Source organism: Manacus candei, unplaced genomic scaffold, assembly GCF_025592945.1.
Source record: "Manacus candei isolate 608988 ecotype Guabito, Panama unplaced genomic scaffold, ASM2559294v1 h1tg000014l, whole genome shotgun sequence".
In the NCBI taxonomy this organism is placed as follows: Eukaryota; Metazoa; Chordata; class Aves; order Passeriformes; family Pipridae; genus Manacus; species Manacus candei.
The window spans coordinates 35623446-35641010 of NW_026138062.1; the positions used below are offsets into that span (position 1 = coordinate 35623446).

A 17565-nucleotide genomic window follows, 5' to 3' on the forward strand; every position below is an offset into this window, starting at 1 on the left:
CATTTTAAAATGTTAAACCTACACCAGATAATTAATCTCTTCTTAGTTATGAAGTTTTTATTCCCCAAGCCCTTTGAGTAGGGGCCTTGAGTAGGTGATAAAACTGCAATAGTGACCAATTTGCTTTGATGAACCTGATTGTGAAATAAATTTTGCCCCCTGAAGTCTAATACATTTTTCCCCCATAGAAGTTGCTCTTCAAGGTATTTATTTTTTCCTTGAAGGACTGCAAGTGCACCAGATACATAATGTACTGCAGTCAGTATCAGAACAGAAGTCATTGCAGAGCCTTCTGCCTCTAAGGTTTCTCTCTCTAAAGCAGAAGACAGAGTAGATTCATTCCACTAGACCCCTCTTTTTCTTTAATTGTGCCTTTAACAAAGTGTTTGTAATTAGGCTAGGTATAAATTAAATTACTCAAAATATGAGTCATTAAAGTCTTAGTTAAGGCTTTCAACTAATATAAACAGAGAAAGTAGAAAGAGACTGCTTAATCTGCATTTTTGATCCTCTACAGTGACAGAAGACAGGAGTTTGTTATGAAATGATGGTGTGCCCATGTTACTGGCTTCAGTTCTTCATGAGGTGATGCTAGATAAGTCTCTGATTCATCATATAACAATTTTCCCAGAACAGAATCACAGAATCAAAAAACATGAAAGTTGGAAGGTACCTCTGGAGATCATCTAGTCCTATTCCCTGTTCAAAGTGTGGTTAACTGACATGAGAATTGGTTACTTATTCAAAATAAAGGTGTAACCATACTTTATTAGGAATAAATTTTCTTCAAAAACTCCTTAGCTCAGCATACAGTAATAGCTCAACTGAAAATGTGAATTCCAGTGAACTCCCAAACTTCAAACTGCTTTCAGGTTTTCCACTCTACAGTAGCTACACACAATGGGTTCAGAAGTCATGCAAATACTGATAGCAGTGAGCACTTGAGGACTGACAATGCCGTAATTTTCAGCCTTCACTCCCTGACTTGGTGCATGTTCTTCCCTCTCTTACTCATAATGATGAACAAGTCCACAAGGAAAGAATTAAGATTTCTGCTGCAGAAGAAAGAAAGATGGTGAGAGAATGGTGTGACACAGCAGGGTAAGAGGAAAAGGCAACTCCTATTGCTTATTCTGGGAATGTATGCTTGAAATTAAGTGAAGGATTCCCTTAGTCAGTACCTCAGGAATACCTTATCCACAAACTGAAGCCTGAAAGTTAAACATAGTAATTCACATATGTATATTACTTTAGTTTATAAGAATTGCAACAGTTCTGCACCTTTCAAATACTAGAATGAATTATAGAGGGATGACTATCCATTGCTTTTACATTACTTTTTCTCATATATGAGCAGAAATAAGAATGAGGAGAAATAGGAATGCAGAAAATGCCATTGTTAAAAAAAATCATCTTTCTTGGTAGTGCTAATAAGCCTGTTCTCTATAATTAAAACTCTACCTTACTACCTTCCTCTTAATCTAGTCAGTTCAGATATGGGGGAGGAACAAAAACAGCATACAGGACTCAAAAAACAGATAAATTATGGAGTTGAAGTCTACTGCTTCCCCATGAATTCTGAATGTTTCATTTTACGACAACTAGTGGGCACTGAACTTGTGTTGTCAGTGCATAATCCATCATAACTCACTATGAAGTTGTAAATAGTTCAGATACCATCACTTTGCATCTGAAGGCTTTTTCCCCCATGTTCAAAACTCTACATCTGCCTAGCTTGAATTTAATCTGCCATTTTCACTTCTGATCACTCAGTCTTGAACTACCCTTCAGCAAAGTCAAAAAACAAGCAACCTGCATAGGCAACTGGTAAGTGATGATCACTGGAGAGTTCCTTTATCAAGAGACAGCAGCACCCATCTGCTGACTTGACTTTGATGTCTTGGAAGTTCTGCTGCCTGATGAGTGATCAGAGATGGGATATTGCAGAGACTGCTGTTCATTACAGGGGTAGCAATGTTACTCCTATGGCTCAGCAAATGAAGAGTGATTATAGAGATCGGAGGGAGTGGTAAAGCTTTTAAGGACCAGTTGATTTTCCCCTCAATTCTTCCAGGGAAAGAGAAAAGGAGTTCTTAAAGGAATGGACATATCCTGCATGTTAACAGCTAATACTTAACTGGTGTCACAGACAGAGTTTTGGCTTTTATGACCACAGGAGAGTTTTTAAGGATTGAGAACTATTGAGAAGAGACGGAATCCATCTGATCAAGCTGGGCAAGAGCATCATTGCTAACTTAAGGAGAAAAGCATTAAATTAGGTACACCAGGAGAGGGTTGCTATAGTCTTAAGGAAAGTGAATCCACTGGGGGTAGCAAAGAAGCATCCAGATGACCAACTGATGGAGAAAGCTCTTTCCCTTTCCTTATAAAAACAGCATAACTGTGGCCCATCTGCAGTGTCAGTTCATGAATGAATACTGCACAGAAAACAAGAGCAATCAGAAGTTCATGCACAACTGCAGACCAATAATCCCACCGGAATTACAAAAATATAGTGGATAGGCTGTATGACTGGAACGCTGCAATGGATGGATATGTGCACTAAGGAAAGAAAGGCTGGTAAAGCAAGGAGGAAGAGGGTTTGTGTTGTGTATAAAGTGCTGAGTATACAGTTTTGCTTTGAAACAGAAATGAAGACATTCAGGAGGTTATGAGAAAGACCAAAGGAGAAGTGCTGTCCTGCTAAGTCTCCTACAGTTCCCTAATCGAACATACGGAAAGAGGGACTTCTGGATGATTTCCAGAGGCTCCTTCCAATCTAAATTAATCTAGGATTCTCCAGCCTTTAGAGCTGGCCTTTTATCACCAATAGTATTTAATTTATTTAATTTCTGTTTTGTTTTTCCTTTTCAGAGGTCTTTATTGAGCATCTTCTGATTTTGAATATTACTATTATCTACACGTCCTCTGTAGATAAGTTCCTTCTATAGTCCTTTTATTCTGGAATAGATCCTTTGATAAGTAATCATAAAGTGGAGTTATATCACAGAAAGTGCTCCAGTTTCTTCCATACTCAAGAAAAACACAAAAAAAATAATTTGTCATAGTCCTTATATCCGTCTCCAACCACTCTTTTTAGAGTCTTACTCATTTACCATACAAACTAGCTGGTGGGTATTGGCCATTCTCATGTTTGAGAAAAGACTTTTCATCATTCATGTTGTTCACTGTTCCTCAAACATTTTTTCCCAGTGGTACTGGTTTTGGATTTAACGTGCCTGAGCTCACGACCTTTTCTGTTTTGTTAATTTGCACACAACTTCAGATTTGGGAAATTCTTTTAATTGTTTCCCTTAATCTGCTGATTTGCCATGCTGAGTTACTTTTGCCTTCTCAAACTTTTTTTCATAGAGAGCATATATCCTGATCCGTCCTTCCAACATAGTTCTCTTAAGTATTTTCTGGGATGCTTTCAGCTTACTTTTTGGCAAACACCTTCATTCTTATATAGTTATCTCTGAACCTAAGCACGATTTACATGTGGATTTTTGACTTCAAATGTAACATTTTACATTCTTGACATGCATAATCAAATACCTTATTCTGTGTTGGAAAGAGAATGAACCTAAGTTAAATGTTAGATTAAGTTTTGCCAATATTAAATATTGGTAATTTTGTATTGCAATAACATCTTTTCTTGAAGAACAGGTAATCTGTATTAAATGTGATTTCACAAAAATTATTTTGCCTCTAAACTTCAGTTCACTTATTTTTCCAAATGACAAACGGAATCTGCTGTGGTTTTGACTGCAATTTAGCGTTTCAAAGGAGCTAACCAGTTCTGATATGCATCACTGTAGTATTTCTAATAATAGTTAAACCCCCCTGTCTTCTCTAGATAAACATAGTAAAGTCACACTAATTTCAATTGAAAAAATATTCCTTCATAAAAGGAGAAATAAAAACAATGTCACAATTTTAAGAAATAGGAAATCTGGATGAATAGATCAAAGAATAAATCAATACACTTTTGCATGGTATATAGTTTTAATTTATTTTAGGAGTATTTATTAAGCACACAGCTTATCTGGAAAGAACATTTTAGAACTCCTTTAAGTCATCACATTCAACCTTTTATTATATCAGGTCAGCAGTAATACCCCTAACCTGGGTGATTAAGCAGAATTTTGTCTCTTTTAGAGTGGTTTCTATGTCTCTGTGTGCCATGGACATTAAGAAAAATTTTTTTGAGTATTTGACAAAATGGATACATCTCAAGTTTGTATTGCCATTTAAATTGCTGCTCTCAATTACTTGTTTTGTTTTGGTCTGTTACTTATGTTTGGATGCTCTCTGTTACTTTTCATCCCTCCTTTATTGTCAATGTACAGTATCCTAAGAAAAGAAAGAACCATAAAATTTTACTTTAACACATGCTAAAGTTAAACTTGGCAGACAACAGGATCTGGTAGTTTGTCAGTTTGAGTTGCAGCAGAAATTAGGTTTCCGTTTACAAATGGCCCATTTCTTAAGGGCCATTAAATACAAATAAGAATTGTTTTTGCAGCCCTCAATTTTCCTTCCCTGGAGACAACACCAGAAATCTGAAAACACTGGCAGGCATACTTTTAAAAATTTTTTTTGTCATGCTTCTTCTGGTTGTTTATATACTTAGAAGTGTGACACATAGGCCAGAATTGCAAAGCTAACTCAGGGGAGGAATGGGAAAATAATCTTCATTGGTGTTGCTGAACACATCAAAAGACTTGAAATTCTTTATAAAAGTGAAGAAAAAGCAATCCCTCTGATGGAGATAAATCATGAAAGAATCTCTGCTGTCATAATCTTGTGTGGATGTTTACTAGACAAAAAATAACTTCTGATACTTTTAAACAAAAAAAGGCAACTATATATTTTTGTTTAAAAACACTTTTTTAAGTAAAAAAGATATTTTTATTTTCTATGTGTCTGATAGACGAGCTTTCCGATCACAGAGCAATGATTACCCCTAGCAGGGCCAAAATTTATCTTGTAGAAATCTTGTTCCTAATGCAAGTCCTGCTATGAGAAAGCTTTTTGCAAAAGTCCTTTAACGTTATCCTCAATGTTGTTCACAGCAAAAGTATTTCATGTTGTGAGTGCTGGCTGGAGGTACTCTGTGAGAGCAAAAAGAAACAGCTCTATTTAAGTACATAAAGTCATATGCATTGGCATATTCTCTTTTTCTTCATTTTGCTGCTACTTTTATGAAAGTGTTACTTCCAGGTAGAATGCTGTTGTGTCTTTAGAGGGATACTTCCAGTTCATACAGTAGACTTCAGCCCAACTACAAAACAGATAACTCCTTTTTGTGGTGTTTTCCTATGTTGATTGTGGACCTTGAAAGTAGCTTATTTAGCCTTGATAAATGATTTCACATAATAAATGGAGTTACACTCTTATTCTGTGAAGCTTCTTTTTTTTTTTTTTTTGAATAGTGAAATAAAAATACACAAAAGAAATAAGGAATAGAACTAGATGTAGAGGCTAGAGATGAAAAGTAATCCTCATGCTTTCCCCTCCTAATTCCCGTGATGGATCACATGTATGCTTTAAAAAATATGATAATTTGACCTTGTATCTAGAAAGTAACAATTGTACCTTTTTTTGACAAGTCACTTGGAAGCAAACTAAGAATTCAAATTCGCTTTCCTTTTCTGTAGAAGGGAAGCAAAATGCTTTCCTATGTATGCTGTGTCTCATTACATACTTTAAACCTCTGCCCTATTCTGATGAATTTTAAATGTCAAAGACTACAAACTGATGTGATTCTGTTGCACTGCAGTCCTGCTCATAACAACTTTATTACTCATTTTGACTTACACAGGGGAAAACCCAGTTAATTTAAATGTGTATTAGACACATAAGGAAATCATCAAAAGACATGTACTACAGAAGCCTTTTTTGGTGATGTTGACTCGAGTTGTTTAGGTAGCAACCAATTCTAAGTTTCTTCAGCAACCATGACAAAGTAATAATGCAATGCAAGAAACACAGAAGATGAAGAACATGGAAAAATGTATAAACACTGGTTTTGACCAGTCTCTCCACTGAGAGACTACAATGGTCGAGAAGACCTTATATCAGAAAGCCTGTACAAGAGAAAGACCTTGTAAATGTCTCTGTAACAAAACCCCTTCAGTCAGCACTCATCAAACATGTAAGACAATCAACTCTGAGAAGTAAGTCCAAAGGAAATCCAGCTTACTTAATTCCAAGTCATGAAAATAATTAAAAACTGTAAGAAGTCAGGACCTGGGATTTGTATCTCATGTAAAACGCGTTACTTTCCACAGGAACGAATAAATCTCACAAGGCTATTTAGGTAAGAGGGTCTTTGCACATCCAACTTTCTGTGCCATTTCTTTCTTTCAACTGTTTCTCCAAAACTCTTTTGTCTTAGCTTAAAACATACATTTTGCCTCAGTATTCTCAACACTAAGTATAATCACACAAATCTGTATAATTACAAACCTATTACAGTAGGTATGAATATTGTATCTTCACATTGTTAATAAAGCCTTATGATTATGAATAAAACTCAAAATATAATGCCCTTTAAACCACTGATTTTTCAACTGCATGCTATTAGCAAAAGTATAAAGGTTTAGAAAAGATATTTTAATTGTTTCTCTCTAATGGTGGGCTTAATTTAGGTCCTTTTATTTTAATTTAACTCCATACAGTGGTTCTTACCCTTTGGTAGTATCCTAGGACCATTTTTTTCTTCAATACATAATTGAAAGGAGGTCTGTAACTAATAGCAAATTTGTTTAGAAGATAAATAGACATTCATCTCAGCCTAAATGGCATAATTTGTGACTGCATCACAACCAAAACCTCTAAAATCTTAACAGACTACAAACTTTCAGAACCCTATGGCACAAAGTTAATACAGTTCACTCAAATGGATTACTAATTTGGAAGTGGCTATGCAGGTTAGAATTCATCTCTTCAAATACAGACAGCATCAGCCATATTTACCTATGCCCCCTCCACAGAAAATGGAGATAGACGGACACTTCTGGGACATGAATCACCTCTTCCTCAAGCAGGAGGAGATTTAAGACAGAAATAGTAAAAACACCCAGACCTCTATAAAAGGAGCCTAGCTGACTGGTGTTGATTAGGTAAAATCATATTCCCACTCTTTTGCAATATCCTGTTTTAGGAACTTATGTTCTGATTCATGATTAAGTATGCAGTGCAAGCACCTGTTGGTGGCAAGACACCAAGTATCGTCCAACAAATCATTTGATAATGAGTCAGTAATCCACTGATACGCAGTTAGTAATTTTCTTTCAGGCAGTAAAATTATCCAAGAGAAAATGTATTTGAATTCAAGGAGATTACAGAATTGTAAAAGGAGTTCTGTATACACATAATTATATGCCCTATATTAATTCAAGTATGCTTCACAGAAGTTAGAACTGATTTTGGTCACAATTCCTCAGGTGGAAGGTTATTATCACACTATCAAGCCAAAAAGAAGTGTTCAGCAGAAGCATGGATACATTCTTGACTAAATTTAACTTTCAGTATGTGATAGATACACTGAGAAAAATTTATAGCCCCAAACATCAGAAGTTTACTACTGCAAATGATATATTTATATAAGCACAGTAATATGATATTGTAAAAGATTTAAAAAGTACTAAGAGTTAGCTTCTTAATATTATAAAAGTGCAGGTTTAAACTATGCAACTTAATACTGCATTTAATTGTAAAAACCAGTAAAATTAAACTATCAGAATTGAAAATAATTGTAATTAAACATGAATGCATAATTTAGGTTCTAAAATAAATCACATAAGCATCAAAAATGAGCCTTAAATAAGGACAAAATCAGCCTGAAGTGTTGCACAGAAAATCAGATGGGGAGAAGCTCAATACAACCATGTAATGAACAAATAAAACCAAACTCAATTATTAACATGCTAATATTTTACAGATATAAAAACAAATATTAAAAAAATTGTTACGTACCGTAGGGATTTGAAACAATGTGGTCTTCTGAATACACTACAATCAGTCTCTTTCCAAGAGAGAATTGCCTAACTTTTCCACTACTTTCAAATCTGGAGTGGAAGATATTTTAGGCCTGGCCAAATATCACTGGAAATAAATTCGTTCACATGTTTGGCTGTGTTTTGCATTCCATCTTGTTGCTCTGGCACAAAGATGTAGCTAATTATAATCTGTGACATAAGCGGCTAATTCTACTGCTAAAAGGGTTGTGTACTGATTCCAGAAATGAACTGCCCCACTGTAAGACATAACCAATCCATAACGTGCACTGAAATGGCTCAACCTGTCACGTAATGTCAACTGCTTTATTAGAATCCAAGAATATGCAGCACTTCATACAATCTGCATGTAAAAACTATTATCGGAGTTTGCTGCTAAAGCACATAATGCAAAATTAGAAACAAAAAAGCTTCTGCTTTCTTCTCTGAATCCATATGTAACTTTCAACTGAATTTTAACAGCTGACTTTTTGAAAATTTTTCATTTTCTTGCTAACATAATTCTAAATCTAATTCTATAATCTAAACTGGCTGGCATATAAAAAGTCTCTTTAAAAGAAGAAAATACATATATTATAATATACCTATAATAGTACATATAAATTTTATACAAGAACTACACTAACAATTATGAATTTTTCCAAAAAGTTAAGCCTGTCTTGGTATAAAAGACAGATGCACATAAATACTAAGAGCTATATATAAAAGCAACATATATTATATATTTTAAGATGAAATTATAGAAATTATGACACATATTTTTTCAGTATCATTTAAGCTTTGAGTTCTCAAACACAGAAACAAGGATTCCAGGCCACCACTACTTATATTAGACTGACTACACAACACTAACCAACAATTCTGTTCAACCTACAATATTTTAGAATCTGTGCTGGTAGATGTCCGCAATTTAAAAAGCATTAAACCATACATTTGTAAGATTTACAAAACAAAAGTTTTGTGCTATATAAAGCATTGCAATCATTGTCCAAATGTTTGGACAATTTCATTTCTCAAAGCACGTTTCCTTTTTTCCAGCCATGCCCTCGCACCGTTTTCGTGCTTCAGAAGATGAAGCTCCTATCAGACATTTAACACCTGCAGATTATAAATTTAGGACTGACACAAATCCAACTGATCACAGGCTTACAATATAGTTTTTTCCCTTTATGAATTCAATGGCCATTGCTCCTTTATCAGACTCTGTTTACATATACAAATGGAGAAGTTCTTTTCTATACAAAGGAATTAATTCACCGATATCTGACAAAAAAGACAAATATTTTTCATAATAAAATATTTAACAATAGCTTTGAAACTGCTTTTATATTTAATCTTGGGGATTTATAAAAGATAAAGTGTGAGGAAAGCCTTTGTATGTTGTGTTAACACCAAAGCTCCTTGAAATTCCTTGTAAGTATTAGAGGAAGAAATCTATAAATGATAGATAGTCTTGAAAGGTTCATTATTTAGTCATTATTTAGGTGAATGGGATTCATTCTAGGGATTTCCTGCAAAATCTTTTGCTCATTCTTGGAGAAAATCAGAGAATCAGTTAAAACTGGATACATGACCCTCAAAAAAGCAACATTTTAAATGACATTTTAATATGTCTCCTTTTGGTATATTTGTAATTATTTGATTTCTGAACTTATAAAAAAATATGGACTAACATAGTGCCCAGCTATAGAATGATTAGATTGTATCACCCAGTAGCTCTCTTTATGGACAGAACTTTGTGTTATTTTCTGCATATGATTACTCTTCTTGGTCTAGATTCATGATATCCTTTGTCTTGCTCTTCTACACATCTACTTTCTGAAAAGTAAAAATTCTAAAAATGAAAAAAACAAATACCTCAGTTAGTATCTTCTGAAGTTCTCATGAAGTAGGACTGAAGCAAGAGCAACTGTCAGTGAGTTCTGTATCATCTGAAGGCAGCTGTCTTCCTATTTAAATGCAAAAAAGGGAAAGAGAAAGCAAAATTTTTCATGAGAATGGAGAAAGAATAAGATATATTCCTGAACTGCTCTCCTGACTACTTTAACTGACAACATCTTACAAGGGATAGACCAAAATTCACTGAGTTTAAAATTGTGGAACACAAATGAAACACTAGACTCCCAACACCTGTTTGGACTCTAAATATTCATGACAGCAGAGTTTACAATAAATGAGAAATAAACATTAGTAAAAAATCTATGTGCAAAATAATAAAAAATATTTCTGTTGCAAGCATAAGATTAGAATACATTAGTATAATGAACAGTAACTTTAATTATGGAGTTACATTGCATTTGTACAAAAACTAAATCTTTCACTATTCACAGTTCAAAAATGCTGATGTCCCATTCCTCACCAAAACCTGCCAACTTCCTTTCCAACTGGAGTTCGAAAGTCAATGACTGATGACGTAGTCCTGTAAAGGTAACTAAGCAAACATATTTATCTTCCACATTGTCAGAGTCCACTCATACTTGACTAACTAGAAGTACTTGCAAACTTACAGCATGAAAAAGCTATGGAAAAAGATAGGTAAACTGTGGTTTGAATATTCTGCCATTTTTATCCATCTGTGAGATGTTTAAAGATCGTGATAAGGATTTAGTACCCAAAGGGTATTTAAGGAACAACAATACTCTAGCCAGTATGGTAAACTGAATTTATCCAAAATACTGTAATTATGTGGTAAACAGTAAAAATAGCTAAAATTAGGTTGCATGGATGTGCAACTCCAGATGATATCAGAGGTCATTTACAACCTAAATGATCCTATGAAACAGAAGTTTTGCCATATGAAATATTAAAAGATACCTTGCTAATGGTTCAGAAAGGTCAAGTAGTGTAGTAAAAGTAAATTTACATTAATGATAAAATGGTACATACTTTGGGAAAAAAGTATGAATGCAAAAATGCAAACTAACCAAATTCCCAACCAATTAAAGTGGAGTATAACTTTATTAATGGTCAGAAAATATAAAAACTAAGTATTTACTGGACATCTCTGTCCATCTCTGTTCCAAGAACAGAGGGGAAATATCCGAGTCTCCTTGATTCTCGTTCTTTTGCATTTTAGTTACTTATGAACTTGAAATGATGCAACAGAAAAATCACATTTTCAAAAACTATTTTTTCCAGTTCTCCTGTCTTCCCACTGCTGTTAGAGGATCAAATATGATATAAAACAAGAACTGTTGGAATCAACTTTTTTTGTGTTTCCTTCCAAAGAATTTGAGTTGGCCATGTTTGATGTGCTTTTTAAATTTGTAAGGGGTAGGACAGCCAGTCATTTATTGATAGATCATGACCCTGCCTCTTCCTAAGAACAGGGCTACAGTGAATATTCAGAAAGGGATGTAATCTAAACGTGAGCAAAACAGTGAGCCAAAAGAGGATTATATCTTTCCAATACAAACAGAAGCAAACATTTGAAAGTTACTCTTGCACCTTCTAAAGCTATAAAAATGCAACTGTTTTAAACAATTACAAAGTGGAAAATATTTCAACAGGAACCTTTTGAAATATAAACACACGACCCACAAATACAAGGCTTTAAGGGAGATCTGTTTAGACTGTTTCATTACCTGATATCTATAAGGAGGTTCAAAACAGCTTTGAAACTCAGAATATTTATGTTTTGTTTAAGAACGAACAAGAATAAACTAAAAGAGAAAAATCTCAAAATTACTATGCAAGACAATATAAAAATAAAAGAATTAATTCATAAGTGTCCAACTGCCCCGTGTGTCAGTGCACAGCAGGTCCTTCTGTCTGGTTTGTAGAAGTTTTTTCCATGTGTGAGCATGAACAGTTGGTTGTGGGTCTATGGCCTGATTCTCCTATCAGTATTCAATCTCTGCTTCAGCTGTTATCTCTCTGTTCCTTGCTGCCACACCCATCTTCTCTATCCCTTTTTTTGCCACATTCAGTCACCTGGACTTTCCTCCCCAGTACACTCAGTGGCTCTAGAAAAGGAATCTTTTTCACTTACTGTTCACCAGCTCAACTCAATCTCTTCTCAAATTAACATAGACACAAAATTAATTTATATAAAACCAATTCAAACTGTCACAGAGGGCTAGTTAACGGGTTTTTTTGGGTGAGGATGTGTTCAGTGGTATCTTCTGCTTGGATTGCATCTTCACACAATCTGATTAAAAACTATTTAATTTCTGTGGGTTTAATTCTGCATGAATCTTTAAAGAGATTAAGCAGTGAAGCAACAAGTAAAAAGCTGCATGGGTACTCTGTGCTCAGTGCTGTACTCTGTGCAAAGACGAGCCTGACAGGTGCCTTGGAATAGAGGTAAAATGGGATAAATTTCTTTTCTAAGAGCAAACAAGCAAGCTCATTTTGTAGACCCTTTCAAAGAGTCCAGTTGAGGGAGCAAATACTAATTTGAGTCTGCAGCTTGTGCAGACTGGAAGACAATGGAGGGACCTTGCTATAGTACCAAAAAAAGTACTTAAAAGCAGAAAATGTTGCCTGACAATATTAGGGAGGAAATAAAAACATCAAACATTAAATATCAAAGCAGATTTGGAATTAATTTGTCTGTTGCATTGTTGGTATGCTTTAAGCATTCTTCTAAGCACAAAATTCAAATACTGTGGCTTGAGGAAGTTAATTGTTAGCTTTTTTCAGGAAGAAAACAAGAAATGTATACTTTTGGTTTATATGAAACTCTCTAATATACTGTATCGGAGAGTGGAGCAAAGCATTTTTTCATAGGTTCACTGTTTTGTGCATTTGGATTTTTATTTTAGGATATGAGTCATTGCACACCTACTCACAGCTCCATCTGCAAGCACTCTGGGACAGGTACAATAGTGTATTCACAGGTCTATTTCATACAGTATGTCAAATCACTTCTACAACAGATGTCAAAAGCACTGACAATGAACAGAGAATGTTTCATGTTCTTTGATGATAACATTTCCTCTTACATCATCTGACCTTTACTAAAAACAAAAGCAAAACCCCCGTCTGTCCCTCCATGGTAGATTGACTGTCCCTCCATGGTAGAATAGGTTTAATAGGTCTTGGAAGCACTGTATTCTCATATTTGTACATACCAACCCGAAAGAATAAAATGAGTTTACCACTCTCTTTTGCTTTCTTCCTATTCCTTTTATCTTCTTTTATTTTTCTTGCTTCCTTCCCTATTCACTGACAGAGTAGAAATACCGATAATCAAGAGAAATAAAAATCTGCCACTTTATCATTAAATGTTATTTTTCAGTTACAAAGCATATATTTAATTCTGGGGTAATAAAGCAGGTGTATCTAACCTGGATTTGAAACAAAAGCATACAAAAGCTCCTAAAATTCAGTGTAAATCCAGTTATTCAGTGTCTACTTCATTAGTTAGAATACTTTTTTCATTCAGTACCACCATGCATCTTCCCAGAAAGAAAAAAAAAAGAAAGAGTTAAGGCACACAAGAAAAAGGTTTCCTGTTTCAGAAGATTTAGAAGAAGAGAAGTGGAAATCTGAAAATTATAGTGCTCTGGCCAGGGCACTACAACAGAACCCAGAGCTCATGCCCTGACACACTCAATGCCCAGACTTTAGTGGATTGTAATTTTATGCTTGGAGCAACTGACTACTAAATTATTTCCATAATAGGAACCTGCATTAGTTTAATTTTCTTAAAACTTCAGTAATCCATAACAGTGATAAAAAGATGGAACACTAGTTAAATATTTAGGAAAACAATACAGTATTAATACATTGCTTCTTCCCTGTTAAACAAGTGGAAAAAGCTACTGTGGGATGGTCATACTACAGACCAGCATGTATGCTCAGAGAGAGAATGAGTTAAGACTGGCTGTTTAGCTAGTATAAATAAATTAATACATACTTAATAATTTGTTATGAGACCTAAAGAGACCTCCTTTAGTTTATTTTGTAAGCTGAACCTGTGCAACAAAATATCAGAAGTACCTCCATAAAAAATGAACTAAAATTTAAAAGCTGAAAAACCAGAAGAAAATAAATAAAATTGAAGAAGGAGTTAACCCAAAAGTACGTTTTGGCTAATATGTTAAGTCTGGTCATTTACCGAATTAAATCTTGATCCAAGTGAAATGAAGATTAGGTATAAATCAATGAGAGAGCAAAACAAGACTACAAAGAAGCTATGTCCTAAATTTTATTTTGTAATCATCTAGACAAAAAGAAGCTGTAATTGTTTTCATTTTACATGAACCTATATCCTAAACTTTATTTAGTAATAATCTAGACAAAAAGAAGTTGTAATTGTTTTCCTTTTACATGAGTGCTTCTGTTCACAGGTTTTGATAAATATTCAGTGTAAAAGGGAATCAGGTGTAATAAAGGCTTCAGCTGTATAAGAAAGTTAAATGAGTTTACATGATTTATTTCTAGATAATTTTCTTATATTTACACATATAAAACGAAACTTTAAAGGGGATCTGCTTAAACTTTTCCTTTACAGTGAGCTCCTCAAAGTAAACCAGATTACATTATAGAATCTTTATTTTTTAAAATAGAGAACCTGGGATCAAGCAGTTAAGACAGAATATAAATAGAAGCAAGCCTATGAACAAGTAATTTCCTGGCCATTTCTCTTTGCACAAAGAACCCTTCACTCCAGACCTGATGTCTGTCCCCTCAGTGATTCAATGAGTTGCAGAAAGCTCTGAAGCTCTCTCCAGAATCAAGGAGGTTTCCCGTTTATCACCTGTGAAACCTGACTTGCAGCTCTGTGGCCCTTACAATTTCTTCTCTTAACTGTTCTTCTGGAGCTGCAGGCTCCCTCACTGTGTTTCTTTGCTTTTATACACCATGGTAAATTTGTGGTTTCTGAAATTGTCTTTTTTTAGAGTATTTTTAAATGTTCCTAAGGAATGACAGTCTTCTCTGCTTCCTTCTGAGGAACACAGCAACAAAGAAGAACAAAAAGCCCTCGGGTTAGGTCATACCCACCTATGTTTACACAAACATTGTATGCAGTATGATGAATTGGCTAATAGACAAAAGTATACACTTTTCTTCAACAATTTGCTCACTATAAACCACATTATTACCAAATTATGAATTCTCTGAAACCAGACATATTTTCACTGTTATTGAATAAATTAATGTCTTGCAGATTGTATAGGAAAAGCTTTTATCCAATACTGATTATCTCATGTGGTTTTTTTGGTAGCCAGAAAAAGCCATGTTTCCAAAGCATTTTACTTCTCCTTTAAAGCCATGCTATAAAACACTGAACAATTAACAATTTTTCCTTTTACAAGTTGCCATTGTAAAACTGTTCTGAAGTAGATTACTCTTAATTTTGCCATGAAAATCATACTACACCCTATGACTCACTAAAAGAACGCCAGGGAAAAAAAAGCCTTAGCATTTCAAAATGCCAGAAATGGGGTGGAGGGTGAGAAAAGCCACAATAAAAAGCATTTTTAGTACTATAGAGTAAAGCAGCCTAAACCACAGCTACATTAGTTATTATTCTGGAAACTAGAAGTATACAGCATTTTGTAGTGTTTCCATTTTTGACTCTGGAGATGAGTCCGAGTCCCTCACTTCTAAATTGCCAATAATCAGTTTAGACCTGCACCATACAGGTACACAGTCAACCCAGCAAAACAGCTCACAGAAATAATTCCTTATCTTGAAGGTCTGGGCACTCTTTGGTTAACAAAACACAGTTACATTAAAAAATATAATTGAATTGATGATTTCCCAAGATCACTCCATGAAGAATCTGTACTGAACCGTATTTAAGAATGCCAGGCTGAACTATTTAATCCAGAGTGATTTTTCTGGATCAAGATGATTGTCCTCATCAGGTAGAAAATGGAAGCTTGGCATTTAGTTGAGATCTCAGGAGTTTTTACCTCTTCTGATGCTCTAGGAAGACAAAAAGAAGGCCAATGGAAAGGAAGTAGAAAAAGAACAAGCAATTTTTCTCACCAACCACCACAATAAAATAGCAATTTGTGCTCCTACTTTCTGTGGAAAAAAAAAATCAAAGCCTTTAAAGAGCAACAGTAGAAGTGTACAGAAAATAATTTTTAAGAATCTGGTTTGAAGTTTTGAACTTCTATTGAAGCAGAGCCTTAGTACCAAAGGTTAAGTCACAGCTTAAATAATAAGATTTCTTTGAGCTACCATTCACAAGAAAGACTGTAAAAATAACAATTATTAATGTTGTTAATATACACCAACAATCTGTTGGCCCTACTGAGAGTTTTGCTTTGTCAAAATGCAAGCAGGAAAATTAGACACATGAGAAGTGAATTTAATTAGGAACTTGCCATCTGGCATAAGCAAGCAAATTTTAAGTATAGCCCTTTTAAGATAGAAGAAACTGTAATCAACCAGGGAACAGACCATAAGCTATTTCTTGTTTGATCGAAATGCGTAAATTAACTACGGGAATCGTGTAACTATCTAGTATTTTGAACGGTTATCCTTGAGGCTGAGCAACTGGCAACCTCATCAAGCAGAGAAACAATAATATAAGTGTTGACTTAAAATTAATAGATATAAATGGATAAATTTTGGCAGCCTGTAAGAATGTGGCATCCCACCTTATTAACCAAAGCTGAAATATACTTGCAAAATAAATAGTTGAATTAGTTTAAACAAGAAATAAAAGCACACGTAACATTCTTTCTGGAGTGCTATTTGGAGCAATGTTTATTATAATTTGGAATCCCATTCTGATAGGCTATTTTGAAAAAAAATAAAGCCAAGCACAGAAATGGACAACAAAGTGAAGCAGGCCCTACTCAGCTGCTCTCATTGCACAAAACAGAAGACAGTTAGTTTGATCTTAGAAACATTATCAACAAACACCCAAGTTTCTCCTTTAGCGAGCTTGTGATTCGTAATAGTTTCATAATTACTAGACAAACTAACTGACTAGTAATTGACTAGTCAAAGTAATTTACTAGTAGACAATATGTTCCTTTTAACTATAACCAAATGTTACAGTTAAAAGTCTTTTTCCTTGTTATTTAGTCAAAACACTTTACATCTTTACTCCTCACACTTCATTGGCTTTGCATCAGCTGAAGTGACAACAGCTGCATCCTACTTGGTATGATCATCTCATTTACTGTCTGGATAACTACACAACGCAAGCAGGCTGCCTCATTTTTAGTTGTGCAGTCAAAACACTCAGTCCATCAACTGTTAGAAAATAGTTGCAGTGCTAAACACAAAGCCAAGGCACAGATCAGCCCCTCCAGCAGGAAAAAACTTCCAGAATTTCATTGACCATTTCCTAAGATAAAGATGTCTGACAGCCTCTGATCTACTGTTAGGGTTTATTAATCCAGCAGATGAGCACCAAAATTAGTCTAAAAGTGTGTTGACCCATTTCGTTACTATACAAAACAAAAAGGACAACTCTTATTCACAGTATAATTACCTGCATACCCAGTTTAACCATGACTTGCAGCCATCTGTACCGTATGTACAATTTTCTAAGGAAGTAACCTTGACATTTCCTGGAATATTGATTGGAAAAGGCCTTAAAGGATGACCAGCAACATACAGG

General features: G+C 34.6%; 1 protein-coding gene across 4 annotated transcripts in view; it reads right to left on the reverse strand.

Annotated features, from left to right (window-relative positions):
- SGCG (sarcoglycan gamma) overlaps positions 1-17565 on the reverse strand; it is a 104089-nt gene that overhangs the window by 61145 nt on the left and 25379 nt on the right. For 2 of the 4 annotated variants that reach the window (XM_051780905.1, XM_051780903.1), the window contains exon 2: positions 9885-9976. The gene's annotated coding sequence lies outside the window, so the exon portion shown is untranslated. Of the gene's footprint in view, positions 1-7986; positions 8105-9884; positions 9977-17565 lie in introns of those variants that run through there. The other 2 variants (XM_051780904.1, XM_051780906.1) reach the window with 2 other exon arrangements.